General features: G+C 30.3%; 1 protein-coding gene across 1 annotated transcript in view; it reads right to left on the bottom strand.

The window, feature by feature from the left end:
* The window catches only part of Sema1a (semaphorin 1a), a 610,859-nt gene that overhangs the window by 184,588 nt on the left and 413,116 nt on the right, over positions 1 to 13,155 (bottom strand). The window lies entirely within an intron of this gene.

A 13,155-nucleotide genomic window follows, 5' to 3' on the forward strand; every position in this document is an offset into this window, starting at 1 on the left:
CTAATATCTAAAGAGTGATAGTAGTGTATATTATTTCAAAAATATATACATACATACAACACTATTTTTTAAAGTGATTTAAGTGGGGTTCACCCCACATCTCCCAAGACCCCAAAAAGCCTCTCATGGCAGCTCCACTCGATTTTTCGTGGACCCTCACAACCCCCATACGTCTATCACTTCCAATTTGACAATTAGAAAACTCTTATAGTAATTTATGATGATAAAAATAATGTATAAAAGTCTTTATAATGTGTAAGTTATTTTGATAATTAATTTTTTTGGTATATTTAGTATATTTTTCTAGTTCGATGACTTTTTTTAAACGACATAAAGATTAAAACTTTAACATTATGATAAAGTAACAGTAAACGTTGTAATGAGTGTATTCGTTATAAAAAATCAGTATGACTTTTTATCCAAAACCTATATTTTTTTTGATAGTAGGAATTTGACAAAATCTCCACCTAAAATAATTAACTTATTTTCAGAATGTATTTTTGTATTCCATAGATCGCGCAAAATTCTGTTGACTGTTTTAAAGGCTGTTTTAGAATCATGGAGGCCTTATTCCAAATTATTAAATCAACTTCCAGTATTAATCTTTTTTTTCTAGATTCATTTCCTAAAAATCCACTCTCTTTACTGTTTCAGTTTTAAGGTAAACAAAAGGTTCTATGACATGAAAAATGAAGTTATAAATTAATGTTTCGTACAAAAGAAGTTCGTCCTGATTTTTCAGGACTATCAATAAAAAAATTTTGTTAGCTTGCTACCATATGTTTTTAAACATTTTTTTTATCAACGTTCAACTGAAAACACAAAGTTGAGCATGTATTAGTATAAAACCACTTCTTTGATTTTTGCTTGTTTTCGAGATGTACGGCTACATTAACCATGTTGTGACTTCCACCACAAATTGGAAACTCTTGCAATACCCATACTGCTTATATTGGACTTAGATATTTGTCATCAATATCATTTTCAATTTTGTCTATCGTTTTATTTCTTAAACTGTTGACTCTTTGAATTTTTACACATTCTGTATCAGCACTATATCATGTGTGTATGTATGTATATTTATTGCTTTGCATGTATGTAAAGTATTAAACACTTATGTGACACTAATAGTTCATTCGAAAAACTTGTTATATGGCACAAACATTAAAATATCAACTAGGATTGTATCTTCATTTTTAGTGTCATAATAATAACTGTCTAAAATATTATTTGTTCTCATATATTGGGGAAAATCATTTTTCTTTAACGATGTTGTATCAGTTAAGGGCTTAAGAAATTCTATTATATGTTTGTTATTATTCTCATTCAAACATAGACTCCGTGAGGTATGAGTACCATGAAGCATATGTTTAATATCTAATTCTGCAAGACGTTTCATGTTAAAAGGTAGTTTAGGTTATATTGTTTAATCAATGTATTTAGGGGTAATTCTTTTATTAATACAATAATTTTAGCGTTTTTTTGATAGCAATTTAAGCTACAACATAAGACAAAAAGTTTAATTCTTTTCCTCTGCTTCCTTTGTTTCGAAATTTTTCAATATACGTGTACGATAAGGTGTATTATACATGCGTGCAGAACATGTTATAAAAGTTAGAAAATTTCAAATAGGTATCAAATTAAATAAAGGTAGTCTAGTACTCAACTGCTTAAATAACTCTATTATTCAAATGTAATGTTATGTAAAAACGTGTGTGTAGTAGAGCACGTTTCTAAAATTCTATAGTCAAAACGTAAGCTAGTACTTTACCAAGAATGTGTCTGAAAGTCATATCGTTTTAAATAAACCGTAGTTTACTATGAAATAATCTCACAGTTATATTTTAATTATTGTTCGGCCTAGTATTTTTTTATTTTTTATTTGAATAATATTTCATTTAATCCTCTAGTAATTTTCGGGTAAACCTGAATCTAAAACCATATTATCACCATACTTTGCGATTAGTGGCTTATTATACCTCTGTTTGTGTTAATCGTTTTTACGTAAAAAATCATTAATTAGTTCGTAAGTTGCTCCATGCTTTAAACTTCATATAAGAGTTTATTCACGTAAAAAGTTTTCGCAATCGTATTTTTTAAAGATACCTTTAAAGTTAGAATTTATCTACGGGAGGTAGGCAAGCAAGGTTCCCAGAGAAACAGAGCACCACTAATACACAGAAAAAAGACTGGCACAGTAACGCGCCTTCTTAGTTAGCGCGCGCTGTCTTCTCAGTGGTGAGCCGCCGTACCAGTCTTTTCCGTGTAACTTTATACAGTCGCAGCGCCTCACTTTGCTTAGCGCTGATTCATTCTTTTTTGACCATTCGAGCTACACAGACACGCTCTTGTTGTTAAAGCCTACGGCTCCTTGAACTACTCGATACCTTTGAATATCTTAGATAACAATAAAGTTATTTCTTGTATTCTTGTCTACTTTTACTTCGCGTATGTCCCCTCCCCCAAAACTCTGCCCACCTGCGTAATTGTCAACAATAAATGTTAAGATTTTTAATCTTTTTAGATTTTGCTACTTGTTTTTGTGCTGAATTTGCCATCACTTTATTTTTTTTTTATTTTTTTTTTTAGCATATAATAAATTTTTTATTTCGTTCACTACTATATTATTATAATTTAGTATAATTTTTCATTACTTTTAACTATCATACAATAATTAAATTTATATTCAAAAAATGTAACTTACTGCATATCTATAAATAATCCGAATGTAACGTAAAAGACGGTCAGTGATGTTACATAAGCTGCCACCTACCTCTAACAACCTATTCGTGATTGACTGTCATTTTAACCGCCAGTATGATCTCCTTGGAAGAAGAATCACCGTCCGCTGGGTGTACTTGTATTGTAATGATCAGCCTGGAGCCTGAGTGCCCTCTGTGTATTTATATACTTAGACTTTAAATACGTTCGTCATTATACACATAAAACCGTGGTTGCATAGGGTGAAAATAGCCAGCGGAACGTCAAAGTGGCAGAGGAGAAATTTCCCCCACTACCTTAAAAGCAGTTACACTCTGACATTCTGGCTGGGAAAAAGAGTTTCACCTGTACATGAAGTGGAACGAGCCGAAGCGTACCAACGGAGGTCAACAAAGTAAAAACCTAACTCGCTTTGTTCATATTATGAGAAATTAGTAAAAGCAATTCACTATATCCACCCTATGTTACTATGGCCTAAGTTTCAAAAAGTCTTGAAACATGATGACGTGATATAAAGAAAGCTGAAAAGTTGATTCACTAATATATAATAATTCATGAATCAATTTTTTTTTAATATTGCATAATATTATTAATATCAAAATAATAGAAAGTTTTAGTTAGTCGTAAACAGTTGACTCTTTACTTACTATCGATTTGTTATTTTGGTGAGAAGCAAGGTTTAAATGATAAGGTGAAATGGTCACATAAGAGGTAGCTAACGATCCCCATGTGTCTCTAACCCCTACTGTAACTTTTGTATCTAAACTTTATTTAAACTCTTAAACACTAAAGAAGGTTAATTATCTTAAGTAGTTGACAGTCACTTTTAAAGGAAAATTTGTGCAGAGCTTTAAAAATCTATAAAATAAATTAACTCAATCGTTCAACAGCTCTGGATGCTTGGGCAATGATAAAATGATGAAAAAATTTTGGTGAATCTTACATGCATTTTTACAGGAGATAGTCATAAGCGACTTTTATACTTAAAAATTTTAATACAATTGACAGTAAGATTTGGACAAAACTATAATCAACTGTAAATTAATACCCACAAAATAATTATGTAAAACAATCACGTCGATCAAGTACATGTAAAAAAAGTAATTAATGATTAAGCTGAAGTGTAAGTTCAACTCAATATCAAATTACGAAACATGCGCACATATATCTAACCTGAAAAAGACCCAAAGTTGGAACTCTCTCTCATACCTCCCTCCAAACGTAGTCAACCACCTCAATATAATTACATTTAAAAAATTGACAAACAAATATTCAACTTTAAACAAAATTGTTTGTCTTCAATTTGCTGTTTGACTCAATTTGTATGTTTATTTCTTTGGATCATTGTTTGTTTAAGACCCTCTTGAAGTCTTCTCCCCTTCTCCACCACCCGCTCAGAAATTTGATCGGTTTCTTATACATATTTCGTGAAAAAAACTTTTCCAAAAATACAGTGCCCCCTGGGACCCCTCTTACCTCCATTTTTTCTCATTTTACCAAGCTACCACAGCAATCCTCGAAGACTTACAAATCTTTCAGGTCTTAGCCAGCACTCTCGAAAACTTCCGTTTCTTCGCATTTTACCTAACCCTTAATACTTGACTTCAATAACTAATTTATTTCTATGAGTAAGTGATATTGCACCACTTCAATAAAAATCTAAAGTTTTTCTAAATTTTTTAATACTTAGTTTAATATCATTGATCGTCTTTAACATTAAATTAATTATTTAAAATTCATCAATAACTCAATTTCAATATTATTTTTAATACTAACTATTCTTTTTTTAATGGGAAAAATCTTGTATGTGCTTATTCGTAATAATTTAAATTATTTTATTCAGAACATAACCTGAATATTTTTTAATATTTATTGAAAGTACTCAAAGCATTGAATATCGATGTCTATATAAATGAATGATAAAAGAGCATTATTGGCAATACATAGTGTGACTTCAATATAAGTGGTAAAGTTTTAATTCTTTATTCTTTTGCTTTTAATTATTTTTAAATAATTAAAAGAAGTAATGCACTATTGTTAATTTGAGCTCCTCTCAAGTACTTATAAAACTAATGTTTTTTTTCTTAATGTTACTTACTGACATCTTTATCCCATAGTTAAATACTTGAGGATTTTTTTAAATTTATTTGATTCCTGATTCAATAAAACTAATTTTTTCAAATAGAAGAAATGTTTCTTTTTCCATTTACTTCATTACATTTGAGGAATATGAGTTACTCGAAATCAAAACTACAGAATCACGGATACACAATCATAAGCGTACATAAACTTATAATACAAAAATTCGTTTAGTAATACTGTTATTAAATTTTAATAATACTATCGTTTTCAGGAGTATCTAAGTTTAGTGGCTGGACAACACAATGGGCCCTGTAGATAGAAACTTAGAGCGAATGTCAGTGCGCTACCTTAATAACTTTAACTGGTGTGTTCAGGAGTAACAAAGGTTATTTGCTAAGCATCCCTAGGACCTCTGCCGGTAGATATGAGTCCACTACTTTAAATGCGTTAACTGGAATGTCTAGAAAAACTCAAGTTTAGTAACTTAGCAACATTAGGGGTCTACCGGAAACATATTTGTTAGCTGCCTCAGGGAGGTTGACTGGTACGTTCAGATGTCTTGAAGAGTAGTAGCTGGAAAACACAAAGGGCCCTGAGAGATATAAGTGCACTACCTTAAGAATGTTGACTAGTGTATTTAGGAATAACAAAGTTTAATTGTTTAGCATCCCAAGGATCGCTGCTGGTAGATAAAGTCCACTACCTCAGATACTATATACTACCGGGTACATATTCGTAAGCTTCCTTGGGTACGTTGACTGGCGCGTTCAGGGGTGTTAAAGTGTAGCAATTGGGTAACAAACAGAAAGGGCATACATATATGGGACGTTCTTTTACAAACCGAACAGATTTGGATAAACATTGACCGACACATTTTAGATTTAACTGAAACTTTTTTTACAGGTTCTATATCAAAAAAAAAAGATACGAGTAAGAGGATTTTTTTTTATTTTCGATATTTTTAAAAATAATCAAGATCAAAAATTTATGAATTTGATGATTTATCGATAGAAGCCTATTTTTCAAAAATTCATAACTTCAGTTCTATTTAAGCTAAGAAATTCATTTTTCTTTATTTTGAAGGTAAAAAGACAATTTTCAAGAAAAAAGTACTTGCCAAACAAATTATCAAAAAATTCAAATTGTTATTAACAATTTAAATGTTTCAATCGGTTTTTAACAGTGGCACCACCCATGAATCAACTTTTTACTATTTTTATCGTATTCTGCGTCAAATTTTCTATCAAAAACGCTTTTAAAACGATAGAGAAGTTATTTTAACTGTGAGAAAAAAATTAATTAATTTAGGGTGGTACGTCACATCGACACGTGGGTCACATTTTACGGCTCATGTTCTTGTTTTACACCGATTATCTCTTAGATACAAATAATTTTTTCATTTTTTCAATTAAAAAACATATTTTACTAGCCAAGAAGATGGAAAAAAAAAAAAAATACATAAATAAAAATAAATAAATGAATAACGACAAAATATTTTGAATCAAATAGTATAAAATTTTAATGTTAAATATTACTTTGAGTAATGAAAATATTATCTTATGTTCCTTAAATTTTCCACGCGTTTGGTAAATACTATTGGTAGCTTTGTCAGCACTGACAGGGATTCAATTTTAAGGAGAAGAGACAGTAGAAGGGAGAAGCAGTAGACTATTATTATGTGAATCAGCTGTGCAGTGACCGTTTTTCGCTTACGCATTCAGTGATCCACGTGCTTCTTAATAGCTTCTTTCTAATATTTCGAATTTTACTACTTTCAACAGTTTGCACCATCTTGTTCTTTCTCTTTTAGTGAAATTGGCCTTTCGTTGTTTGAGTACAGCAAAAAGTAAAGGCAAGTTGTGGATGAAAACATACAACAATGTCTAAAACAGTGTTAAAAAAATCATCATTTATAAACGTTCGTACTGATGTATGTTTTAATCCATTAAAAAAAATTAATCATCCAAAAAAAGTGTGTCAAATTTGTGAAAAGTACACGAAAGCCAGCTTCGAACCTTAAATTTGTCAATTCCTGCTGAGACACTGCAACAAAGAATTTGCGATTCGTGTCGTCTGCGTATCAAAAGTATCAAAGAAGAAAAAAATGATAATTTTGGAAATTATCAAGTCGAAATGGTATGTATCAGTGTGTTAATATTAAATGTAACTACATTATAATATTAAAAATTGTTACTAGAATCTAACTTTTATGTACAGCTTCAAACAGTGTAGTATTCCCGTAATTCTTTTAAGCCGTTAACTTCTTTAAGTCGATCAAATCAATTTCTTGGAAAATTATTATGTTTGAAATTAAATGTTAAAATTAAATTACTAAAATTCATTTTCTTGTGTTTCAATTTAATGAAAACGATTATGCTTCCGCTATTTTAAATAATATAAATAATAAGTTTTTATATTATTTATAGCAGGAAAACAAGGAAGCATTAAGTAGTGAAGAATCTGACAATAAAAGGGGAAGTGGATCTACCTCTGGGGCGACTGGAGAAAATACAGCGTTACTTAACGATCGTATTCAATACTTGAATAAAGGATTAACTGCCTGAGGATCCTCACAGATTAAAAAAAAAAAAATTGATGCAAAAAAGGTACTCCGAAGAAAAAATTTAAAAAATTGCAGAAGTAATTAAGAAAAAAGTGTTTAACGTGACAGACAATGGTTCAGATGATCTTGATGACGAGGTCGATGACATTACAAATTTAAGAACTTAACAAGAAAGTTTTAATACTTCGCAAGACCGAGTTCACAAAATAAAGATTTTAACCATTTTCAGACATTGGTCTTACAACAAAATATTGATTAGTTTTCCAACAGCAACTCGTCACATGATATCTGTTGCAAAAGCAATTGCAAAGAAAGGTATTTTAAGTGATCCAAACCCTAAATATCATCTATCTTTAGAAGCAGATGTTGTTAGTACTGTAGTCACGTTTTATCAGTCTGATGATTATACTCCACTGATGCCAGTCCTAAAAGATTACGTTTCTGTTAAAGTAGGTAAAACGCGAATTCATATGCAAAAAAAACTAATCTTAAATAATTTAAAAGAATTATATGATCATTTTAAAATCAAACACCCAACAATTAAATGTAGTTTTTCAAAGTTTGCTAGTTTCCATCCCAAACATTGTGTGTTAGCTGGAGCTTCTGGTACTCATTCTGTCAGTGTGTGTGCAATACATGAAAATGTAAAATTATTAATTTACGGAGAAAATTTAAAATCAGTCAATTCACCGCAACCTATAAAAAATTACCATTCAAATAAAACGTCCAATGACAGTTGGTAAATAATTAAAAACAACGTCCAATGGTGGTACTGTCAAATTTTGAATTTATTAAGAAACAAAACGACGTTTCGGCCGTTTGGACAACGTCCCGGCCCTCATCAGGTACAAAAATCTCTGACTCTTACGAAAGGGATGTAAAATCGTAATGTAATCCACATTACGATTTTACATCCCTTTCGTAAGAGTCAGAGATTTTTGTACCTGATGAGGGCCGGGACGTTGTCCAAACGGCCGAAACGTCGTTTTGTTTCTTAATAAATTCAAAATTTGACAGTACCACCATTGGACGTTGTTTTTAATTAAAAAATTACCATGATTGTTTAGATCGCATGATATGTCCTAGTATTGAAAAGATAAAATTTTTTCTATCCGTGCCTCAGGAGGTTCAGGAAAAACGTTTTCATTTAAAATGTTTATTTATTATTTCATTTTTCGTAGAAAAAAATTTTGTCTACGGCATGGATTGGTATAACATTAACATTACCAGCAAAACGTATAAACAGTCGTTAAACATTTTATTTACTATAAGATTTAATTATTATTGGGAGACGAGGTTTCTAAAATCCTAAAAAAATCTTTAAAAATAGTTAAAAGAGCATTAGGTGATTTATGTAATACTCACATCTATTTTAGTAATTAATAAATTATTTTAGTGGGAGATTTCGTACAGAATCTTCCACTTTAAATTAGCAGTCATAAAAGCAAGATTGTACAAAAAAGTATTGAATCATTATATCCATAAACATTGTTTCGTATTCTCAAACTTAATATTATTATTTATTTAACTGACATAACCTTTTTTAATTCATCATCATTACCTTTTATTTTATACAGAAAACAGTTTTCCGTATTCCTAGCTATTCTTAGGTTGATAAAAAACTTTAGTTTTTATACATTATCAAAAATATTAAATTGTACGTAACACTATTGCACAATTCATTCAAACAATAAATGAATGTATGAAATCAATGAAATTATGATTCGAAAGTTGTTTTCCTACATGACACGATAAATTTAAGTATTTATTTTATCATGCTTTTTAAAAAAAAAAATATAATTACACTGTATTATTTTATGTGAATATTATTCTTACGTTTACTATTTTGTTTTATCAAATATCTTCGTTTAAAAAACAGTTTTTCTTAAATAACTTATTTATTTTAAAAAACTAAATTTGTAACACTAAAACATCCGATTGATACATAAAAATATATGTTTTAAAATACTATTAACATCAAGTTTTACAATAATATAGAGTTTTTGTTACATCAAAAATTGAAGCATTGCTAAGACTATGCTATTGATTAATTATAATCTTTTACATAGGCTTGAAGATAAAAGGCAAAAAGTTTTACCTTAAGTCTGATATTCTATTTCAAAATAAGAATTGTGTGATTCAACATAACTACTATATTAATAGTCCTTGGTTATGAGTCACGTAATTTCATACTTTAAAAAGTACTTACTAATTTTGAATTACATTACTGGAGCTAAATCTTTTTAAGTGTGAAGAACAATTGACGAAATACCTTATAGTACATAAAAAAGATGCTGTTAATGCCGTAGGTTAAGGGAAATACGATTTCCAAAATTAGAATATTTTTGAAGGAGCATGTAACGTTATACTGCCATGCCAATTGAGAAATTTTTTGCGTGGTTTTTAATGACTGAATATCATTAAGGTAAGACTTTATGAAAAACATTTGAATAGATTTTATTAAAGATTGAAAAAAAAAAAAAAAACAAGTAATTCTCTATAACAGCTTTATTTAATTTTCTAATTTAAAGAAAATGAAAAATAGTAACAAAAAAGCTTTTGATTGAGAAAACATTTTTTAAATCATTTTAAGATATTGAAAGAGGAAAATTTGACTCATTGCTAGTGCTAAATAAATAGAAAACAACTGATTCTTATTCCAATGTTTTTGGCAAAGATATTTTCTTTAAAATAAGTAACATTATACTTACTTCTCATAAAAAATCCACTGACTTTTTAAATAACCAAGTTTTTAATCATGTAAAAAAAGAAATAAAAACATATTATAGCATAGATGATGCTGCCTACAAAGGTGATAACAAATCTGATAGAAGTACTAATATTTATATCCAATTTGATTTTAAAACAATATTAATAAAGGTTTATCTCCGCTAAAACCTTATTGAAAAGTTAAAACAATCATTATGTAAATAAAAAATAGTGCAATTAATATACTTATTTAGAATTAAAGATGAAACAAACCAGTGTGCCACAGCACTTTCTTAATAGTGATGTGGAAATGTGTTAAGAAACTATTTAGATAAAATAATTTCTAAGGAAGCGGTAAAAAATGTCTGAAGAGGACTAGAACAAATATTGGAGCGTTGCTCACACAATATGTTAAGAAATTATGAAGAGGCTGAGGTCGTTTCCTTGAAAAAAGTAGGAAAAGCTGAGAAGGGGGTTTGAAAAAGTTGTTTATTTAAAAATGACATGGTAACTCACATACTTTTACCTCGTTTACAGATGCAGCTGAAGAGTGGCTGGAGGTAGTTCTTTTAAATGGTGAGGGATACTTTTTAGCTTATTGGTTATAACAGTGAGGTGGGCTAAGGGGAGTAAAGGGGTGTGGATCAGGGCTAGACACAAATTCAACCCCATAGAAACAAGGTAAAAATTGCTAGAATTTTACTTTATTAAAAGGAGGGCTGAGGTAAGATGGCGAAGGCTGAGGTAGGCTCTTTCAAATCAAGCAAAGAGATAAAACGGTGGGGGTGGAGGAAGGATAAGGGGTGGAGCTTAACAGAAATTGAATCCTATAAAAATAAGGTAAAAACCAATAGAATTTTACCTTTCTTAGAGGGGGGAGAAGGGATGCTGAGGGGGGTCGAAGGGAGGGTGGAGGTTGGGTAGTTGTTTATAATGACGTTTCAAAAACACTATACAAAATAGAAAGATATATCTGTGACGCCCCCATACAATAATCCTGGCCACGCCACTGCACCCCACCAGCCAATCACAAAAAATTACCAAAAATGCTGCTTAATTCTATGAGTCTAAATGAAAATGAAAATTGAAATTAAAGCCCATCTCATCCCATAACACCTCACACTGGTCCCTGCTACCCCTTAACCACTTTGGTATGCCCTGCAGCCACCCTTTAGAGATGTGTGCCAAAATGTCAATAAAGACAATGGTATGTCCTATAGAAGGCAAACGTGTTAAAAAGCCCGTGAGACTTGGACCTGATTAGTGTTTTGAAAGAATTGAAAAAGATCCATCACATACATACTAGTGGACACCTTCACCCCATAGCGTGCTTCACGCGCCAACCCCCTAGCATGCGTTGTAATCTTTTACATGGGCTTTGACGTAGAGGGCAAGAGGTCTTGAATAATACAAAATTTTTTTTAATTGGAAAGCATGAGTTGTATAAGTAATTATAATAATAATAATAACAAAGATATAATAAATACCTTTCACGTTACGTTTGGTTGTTATAAAAAAATCAGCTGCAGTTGCTCTGCGGTAAACAATAAAGAACGGCTTATAATAAAGTAAATAGGATATAATATGTTACTTAATAGAAAAAAGAATCTAGCATAGTTCTTACAATATATTTTTACAACATGCATTTTTGCTTATCAGTTTTATTTTTTCTTATTTTTTTTTATAATTTACATAAGTATTTCGGTGTATTTAATAGTACACATTGACATTTAATCTTCCTTTAAAAATAATTTAATCTTTATTCTAAACAAATAAGAAAATCGAGTATTGAACATAACTATAATTGTTAACAATTATTTATATGCTGTGGAAGTTTCTTTCTAACTCTTTTATTAACTCTACTGCTTTTTTAACGCTTTTTTATGCATCTTTTCTTGTAAATTTTTTTTCACAGTATTTACAAATTTTATTATGCTCTGAGTTATGTATATGTAAAGTAAGCCGTAAATGTATTTCTTTTCTTAATTTTCAGTCATATATAAGCCAACGTACAATTTTACCGTACGTATGTGGCGTCTATAATGTTTTTTAACAGCTATATTGCATATACCACATTCAAAATATTTATTGTAATTTTTTTTTGAGTGAATTTTTTATTTTTCCGTCATTACAAAAACACATGGGCAACAATTACGATTTAGTAAGCTTATCGATCTGAAATTAAAAAATAAATAGCTGAAATTTCGTATTTTTCTCTTTTTTTTAAAGGTGATATAATAAAAAATAGTTCAAATTCTAAGAAAACATTTTTACTCATGAATTTTATTACAGATAGTGCACGTGTATTGTTACTGAAACTATTTTTAGTGTATATGTTTAGTACGGGCTTATTTATTATCCATCCTTTTTATTTATTCTACGCTTACAACGAAAGTGCATTGAAACATAAGAAGAATCATGTGGGGGGGAAGTGGGAGTGGTGAGAGGAAAAGAGAAAACATTATGGGTGGAAGTGGGGGTCTCAACCCAATATGTATTGGATTTAAATAACCTAAAAATAAGACGATTTTTACCCTAATTTGTGGAAGGTCAGTGGGGGGTAGTGGAAAATCTTTTGGAGGGGGGTGGGGATACAGATGGAGTGGAAGGGGGGTATGTGGAATGATCTGATCCACACATTTAACTGTATAATATAAGAAGATATATATGTTTAGTGAAAGTGACTTCTGCAGACAGAACGTGCTATTAAGACGTATGTTAATAACATGGTAAAATTATGCGGACGTCTGCATAACTCCTAAATTGTCTGCATAATCACCCCCACATGCATATAACTGTCCGCATAATTCACGTTTAATAAACACACACAGACACACACACACACACAAACACACACGTGCACGTGCGTGCGCACACAGAAGCCAATAAATTTAATCTTTAATGTAATTTTGAAGCTATAAAATCAATCAGTTATAATTCACAAATTGCTCATATAGTTTTAAAGCTAGTACTATCATGTTATATTAATTTCGAAAATTTTACGCTTGGTTTTAAATTTTGGAAAATGTACTTCGTAATAAAATTGAGAAAAAATGTAAAGGTCATTTAAGTGAAGATTT

Source organism: Copidosoma floridanum, unplaced genomic scaffold (assembly GCF_036245765.1).
Source record: "Copidosoma floridanum isolate Cflo_tuat_1 unplaced genomic scaffold, Cflo_Japanese_pri ptg000011l, whole genome shotgun sequence".
NCBI classification, from domain to species: Eukaryota; Metazoa; Arthropoda; class Insecta; order Hymenoptera; family Encyrtidae; genus Copidosoma; species Copidosoma floridanum.